A 7,812-nucleotide genomic window follows, 5' to 3' on the forward strand; every position below is an offset into this window, starting at 1 on the left:
GTATTTTATTGAAGGTTTTTTTTTTTTTTTTGGTACTGGAGATTGAACTCAGCCCCTTGTGTTTGCGAGGCAGGTGGTGGCACCACTGAGCTAAACCCCTGGCCCTAATGAAGGTTTTTTTTTTGCATCTATCTTCAATAAGGAGATTGGCTTGTAGTTTTCTTTTATGGTTGGATCCTTCCCTGGTTTGGTGTCAGGGTAATGCTTGCTTCCATGAATGACTTTGGGGTATTGCTTCCCATTCAATTTCATGAAAATGTTTGAGGAGTAGTGGCATTCGATCTCCTTTAACATTCTTGTAGAATTCAGCAGTGAATACATCAGGATCTAGGCTTTTCTTTTTTGGTAATTAAAAAAAGTTAGTTCTGCAATTTCACTGACTGATACTGGACTGTTTAGAATGTTTATATCTGTTTGATTCAGCTTTGGTAATTCGTATATATCTAGGAATCTATTCATTTCTTCTGACTTTCCCATCTAATACTTACAGGCAAGCAGTTGAGACCCCTGAAACACTACTGGAAGCCTCTACAGTAGGCTCCAGTCTTCTATTCAGTGTACAGTGCAGGCATATGAAAAAAATTAAAAGACAAAACTAAGACAGAAAGTGGGGCACCAGGATGAGTAAATTAAATACACAGTATTTAATTAAAAGTACAGTTAAAAAGGTGCTGGCTATTCCTAGCCACTGATTTTTATTATTAACCAATTGGGGTAAATGTGAGCTATGTGCAAGGGCAGACTGCAGTTATGTGGTTTCTACACAAATTAATGTAAGCAAGGCTCATAAAAGACTAGAAAAAGCATTCTCAAATTAGGAACAATAGACAAAATATATGATCATAATTAGAACATTGTCCTAGTTAAGAAGCTTTTAATTGTGGGAATGGAATTTGTGTACAAATTACTCTGACCTCAGCACATAGGCTTCCGCCAGCCTCACTTCTATAAACAAGTCAGTTGTTGGGTTAACCCCTTACAGCCTTCACTGCTTACAGCCTGCTTTGGGCATAATCAATGTTCCAGTCTCCTTCAGGAAGCTACACCAAAACCTTAGTTGTAACTCAAATCCCAGTGCTTCTAGTTCTGCTATTTATGTAATGACTATTTTCAATGATGGGATTTGAAATATATCCACGTTTCTTTTACTTATAAACACAGTTTATATCTTTGGTGTAGCAAAATAGTGTGTTATGATTATTGGTTTAGAAAGCTGAAGGTTCACATTTTACTTTTAAATTATCATAAAAAATTTTATACTGGTACTTTGGTACTCAATGTACATTGGTTCTGGGAGATTTGATGAGAAGAAAAGCTATGAGGACCAAATAAACTGTTTTTGATGGGAAGGGTAAAGGAGATATAAAGTAATTAACACAAGTTCTATTTGTGAGACCAGTTGAGTACCAAAAATGAAGAGTACTGGGACAAAATTTTTGCATCAAAATACATTATCAAATTCAACACATTTTAAAGTAGTGTTGTACATTTAATGCACAAATATGTAGTTGTGATTGCATACATATTTAAAGTATGATTTTCTACATTTAGCTATGAAAATATAGCAAAGACAACAGAATATAGGATAACTTCCACAAGAACTGAAGGAAGAATTTGTAGTGGGCAAACCACCTATGTACCTTAAAAGTATATGGTAATGGACATTAAGAATATCATCATGTGATTTTTCTAAATTAAAATATCCATTTTATATTTATTTCCAAGTAATATTTAAGAGTGGTAATTCTATTTATTAAAAAAATATACGAGTTAAAGAAGATGGAAACTTACTAGAACAATATCTCTGCTGATATTTGTGACTCAGACTGATTTCAAGAACAGTCCTGGGTATGCAAGGAACATTCATTACATATGGGTTTACTAATTAGGCTGTAAAATGACTTAATTTTAATTAATGTTGCTTTTCAATAATTAGTTATATTCCTTCAGTGTGTCTATTTTAAAACAATTATAGAAGAAATTATGAAGTTTTTTTCTGTGCTTAAAAAAAGTGAAGAATTTTTGGGGATGAATAAAATTAGAGTACATAATTCTATGTGAGTCTTTGGGTTGAGGTTTGGGGAGGGCCACTTATAAGTGTGGTAGAAAAAACAAGCTTGAGAGCTACAGAGTGTGTGAGAACAATAACATTTGTGGTTGAATTTGTCATGGAAACCTTGGCTTCCAGTGTTGAGCTGTTGTTCATCTGTAATAGCAGTGGATGCTGAGCTGCTTTGGTTGATTTAGGGCTAAGCTAACTCAGAGTTGTGTTCTCTTGGCGCCTGACTTTCTCTGACAGTCATGGAAAGACCTCGAGTACAGTGTCTGAAAGCAGCCACACTGCAAATAAGCTAATAAGCTGCAAAAGAAGATGAATATTTGTTGACTGATGGAAATAATGAACAAATAGAAAATATACGTACATTAATAGAGTTATCTGAATAGATGAAAGAGAAGGTGATGCTAAAGCTGAAGAGGGAGAAAAATAAGTAGAAGAAGGAGAAAGATAAAAAGGAGAAGGAAAAAGAGAAGGAGAAAGAAGTGATAAAACAACGATTTTTAAATGCTATGTATTGGTCTACATTCATTTATTTAATTAATTCTTATAATCAAACAATATTAAAAATGTTATTATCTTTTGTTTTATAAAAGAAGAAACTGAATCACAGAGAAATTAAAATACCTGCAGAGAGGTAATAAATGACCTTATTGAAGAAAGAATTTTATTAATATCAATATAGCAAATATATTGATTGAGGTGATAAATTAATTATTTGTTTTCGAGCTATAATAATCTACATTTACATAGATCCATACTGTGTCCTTAAAATATGTGAAGCACATAATACAAATCAAAGAATAAAATATATTTTTTTTCATTTGAGGCACATGTAATTTTGTTGGAGAAGCACTCTTATATAAAATACAGCACAGTATTGCATTTATGTAAGGGACTTGCTTTATATGGAAAATACAAGCTATGAGAAATCAGCTTGATAAGAGTACTGGGACTTGGAATGGTTATCAAATGCTCTAAAGATAGGACATAAAATTGAAAATATAAGAGACCATAAGAGAATTTTCTATTTGGTAGGAAAATGAAGACAGATATTGGCTATAAATATGTCAAATGTAGGTGCCAATGTTGAAATAGATCTGACAAAAATTATAGTTTGGGTTGAAAAACTAGGAAGTTAGATTGAAACATAATTCAATTTTTAGAGTCCCTTGAACTTAGAGTATCAAGTTTGTATTCTGTCTTATCATCAATTAGTGGTGGTTTTGAGAACAAAGTAGATGGGAAGTGGTGTGATGATAGCAGTTAGGGCATTAGGGTGAATCTGGTGTTGGATACAGGATAATTTATGGCAGACTTTGAGTATGGCTGGGTCTAAGGAAATGGGTTAGATGTTCCAATTGAGGAATTGGTTAAAGAGCACCCAAATTGTAGTTCTTGCACTGGGGTTAAGAATGAGGAAAGAGAGGATCAGGAATCATTTTGATGGTTGAATTCAGTCACTTACATTTAGCCATGTGTTAAAAAATTCAGGGTGAACCTCTGCTGCATGTTTTCTGAGGTACAAAAACAATTTTGATATGTGGTAGTGCAATACAGTGGCTGCTTTCCCCAGATTGTTCCACTTGTTGCTGTAAATCTGTGTACAAATAAATATCTTAACAATAGGAAACTCCAATGTCTGATGGTAAAGCTAAAGCCGGAGGAGATTGGGTACTCTCAAAAAATAGATATGAACAATTTAAGTGTAAGAGAACTTGCCAAAATTTAATTTGAACTCAAACAATTGGCCTGCATGGATCATCTGTTACACATGTGTCTAATTGCACTGCCACAGATTAACACTGATTTTGAAAACCAACCATAACATCTGCATCGTCAGGGATTGATTTCTCTTCCACTTTATGGATTTCATACATGAAATCATTTTAAGCATTAGTAGCAAGTTGCTATAATTAGAAACCATGCTTCCATAAATTTTCTCTAGAAAACAGGTTTCCTACTAATCTGAAGGTGTTATAACCATTTATTTTGCCTGATATGACTATCATAGGACAACAGAAGGTGATAAACTTTTACAGGAAATGTTTCTTGCAAAGCACAGGTGTTAAGTTTATGCTGCACATTTTCACAGTAATATTTAACTAAAGTCTTTATCACCATCAGTCACAGCATAATTTTCATGTCTTTGATTGAGATCCAAAGCAGTATAATTTCTGAATAGTTCATGCTGAAAATTGAAGGATGACATTTGTTCTATTGAATTAAGTAAGAAAAAAGGGTGTTGGTGTGTACTACATCTGTGGATGTGCTCAGCATTGAGAAATTTCTATATTCATACCTGGATTCCTTTAAAAAGAAAGTAAATTTCTTCAAGATGCACCACAGAGAGGTAATACGTTACTTTTTGTGTCCTGTTGAACTCCTTAATCCCAAAGTTGTAACAGAGCTCGCTTGCATTCTTTTCTACTATTCACTTTTTTTTTTTTTTTTAACTTTGAGTCTCTGTTTCAGCTGTAGGAAAACTGCCAAGAAGAGGGAAAAGGTAACTCAATTAAAAATGGAATTGGGAAGAATATTATTCTGGTGGTGGTGTTTTTGTGATTTTAATTAGCTGGCTTTCTTTTGTTTTTTAAACTTGGGACCGCAGCACCACTGAGCTAAATCCCCAGGCCTTGAGTGGCTTTATTATTCCCTAGTATATGTATTTTTCCCAGTTGTTATAAACTTCTCTTCCCCCTGAATTGAAACCCTAAGCCTTGGTACCTCTGACTGTGATTGTCAAGGCCTTTAAGGAGGCAATTAATTTAAGATGAGGCAGTTAGATACGTGGGATCTAAGCCAGCAGTGCTTTTAAAAGGAGAGAAAATTTAAATGCACACAGAAATAGGTTGTGTATGTGAGAAGGCCATGGCATTTGGATGACTTATCTCCTGCCAAGAAAAAAAAGCTTTGGAGGAAAGCAGTCTTGAAGGCATCTTGATTTTGGACTTGCAGCCTCCAGATACATGGAAAAACAAATTTCTATGTTCAAACCATCTTGTGTGTGGTATCCTGTTATAGCAGCCCTAGAAAACTAATGTACAAATGTTTTCTGAAGTTCAAGTTTTCCCTATGGTTTTCCCATTAGAACCACCATTATCCTTTCATCTACTTACAGGAATTTCTTCTGTCATGCAGAATTGCCTATTTTAATTAGTTTTCAATAAAACAAATCATAAGGTTTTGTCATGAGATGAAATTGCGCAATAACATATATCTTCAAAAGTGGCAGAGATAGAACAAGAGCATGGATTCTTTGAATCTGAATGCTAAGTACTTTCCACCATACACTTCTTTTGTGATGAACGATCAGATTGCAAATGTGAACTAGATTGTTTTGGCTTTTAGTGGTGTTGCCTTGCTGTCCTGTCCTGTCCTGTTGGTGTTTCCCTTCCCCTCCTTCACACTTTCTACCCTTCCTTTTTACTTCTCTTCTTTTCCTTTTCCTTCTTTTCCCTCTTTCTATATTAGACTGGATCAAATTCACTGAAACTCACTGTTGTATTTGTTGTGGGGCCATCACATAAAGTTGTTATTCTCAGCATCCTATATAGTCTTCTTTAATTTTTTTTTTTTTTTTTTACTGGGGATCGAACTTGGGTTCTTGGGCTTGTGAGCAAAGTGGCAGAACCACTGAGCTAAATCCGTGGCCCCCCCATAAAGTCTTCTTAAGGATGTCCATTAAGATACCTTAAAGGATTCAATAGATTGTGCTTTTGTGACCCTGGTTTACTTTCTTTTTTCTAAAACGTGTATGTAATATATTTATACATATTTATCTAATATGTAAATTATTTATTAATTTAAAAATACGGATTCATTTGATTTTCATATTTTAAGAAGAGAGTTATCTAAAAATACTCACATGCATCCTTGCTATCAGTGTCTTTAATATCCCCAGGCAGTTTTCTAGGGAATGTTCACGGAGTGTGAGTATGAATAATGGCTCTGAATCCAGTTTTCATGACAGCATACCTTTTTTTTTTGAGCTTTAATTGAGTTTATTGGTACATTTTAGGGATACAGTACAGTTACATTCATTGTTGGGATCTTGTATCTCTGCATCACAAGTCTTAATTCTCATTTTTTCCCCTTACCTCTGCCCTCCCTTCACTCCCTCCTCCCCTCCCCATCTACAAACACTTTATTTTCATCTTTTCATTCTCTCACATTTTTTTCTTTTCCCTTTTTACTCTTCCCCTATGCATCCCACCTTCCCTACACCTTTAGCTCCGTTCTTCCCATTTCTAAATGTCAGTAATCTTATTAGAATCTTATGCATTGTTGCAGATTATTTACACCAGGGAAACTATTGGGTATTTACACATGTGTGACTTATTTATTTCACTTAGGAGTATATCTTCAATATGTATCCATTTTCCTATGAATGAATCTATTTTCTCATTCTTTATGGCTGAGTAATATTCCATTTTATAGAAAAACCACACCTTCTTTATCCAGTTTCCAATGATGGGCAAATAGGCTGTTTCCAATATTTAGCTATTACAAACTGTGCCGCTATAAACATGGGTGCACATACTTCTCTGTGATATGATTCTTTTAGTTCTCTTGGAAAGATACCCAACAGAGGGATGGCTGGGTCAAATGGAACCTCCAGTCCAAGCTCTTTGAGGTATCTCCATATTGATTTCCATAGTGGTTGCACTAGTCTGCACTCCCACCAACAATGGAGGAGGGTTCCTTTCTCCCCACAACCCCGCCAACATTTGTTATTGTGTGATTTCTTGATAGCAGCCATTCTTTGTGGGGTGAGGTGGAATCTCAGTGTTGTTTTCATCTGCATCTCTCGAATGACCAGTGATGTGGAACATTTTTTCATATATTTTCTTGCTGCTTTTACTTCTTTGTATGAGAAATGTCTGTTCATTTCGGATGCCCATTTTTGAATCGGGTCTTTATATTTGGGGGGAATGATTGTTTTGAGTTCTTTATATATTCTTGATAATAGTCCTTTGTCTGAGGAACAGCTGCTAAAATATTTTTCCTCATTGTAGATTGTCTCTTAGTTCTGCTGATGGTTTCTTTTGAAATACAGAAGCTTTTTAGTAAGATGAGATGATGAGATCCCAGTTGTTGATTCTATCTGCTAGTTCCCGTGCTACTGAGGATTTGTTCATAAAGTCTTTTCCTATACCAATGTCTTCCAGAGTTCTGCCTAACTTACCTTCCAGCAAGTTTAATGTTCCTGTTTTAATATTTAGATCTTTAATTCATTTGGATTTTAATTTAGTGCATGGCGAAAGATAAGGGTCTAATTTTAATCTGTGGCAGGTTGACATCCAGTTTTTCCTACACCATTTATTAAAGAAGCTATCTTTCCTCCACTGAGGATGGTCAGCTCCTTTGTCAAAGATGAGGTAGCTGAGTACATCTGCATTTTTCTTTATGTCTTCCAATCTGTTCAACTGATCCTCAGGCCTATTTCTTTGCCAGTACCATGCTGTTTTTATCACAGTGGCTTTGAAATATAGTTTCAAATTGGGAATTGTTACATCTGATCCATGTGTCTGTTGCCTATAATGGCTTTTGCTTTTCTCGGTCTCTTATGGTTCCAAATGAATTTTTGGATTTTTTTTTTCTGGTTCTGTGAAATATAGTGTTGGAATTTCAATTGGCATTGCATTGAATGTATATAGCTGTTTTGGTAGTATGGCCATTTTCACTATGTTGATTCTTCCTACCCAGGAGCAGGGGATATCTTTCCACTTTTTTATATCCTCTTCATTTTCTTT

The sequence above is a fragment of the Fukomys damarensis genome, unplaced genomic scaffold (assembly GCF_012274545.1).
Source record: "Fukomys damarensis isolate Sample0158 unplaced genomic scaffold, DMR_v1.0_HiC HiC_scaffold_24, whole genome shotgun sequence".
Taxonomy (NCBI): Eukaryota; Metazoa; Chordata; class Mammalia; order Rodentia; family Bathyergidae; genus Fukomys; species Fukomys damarensis.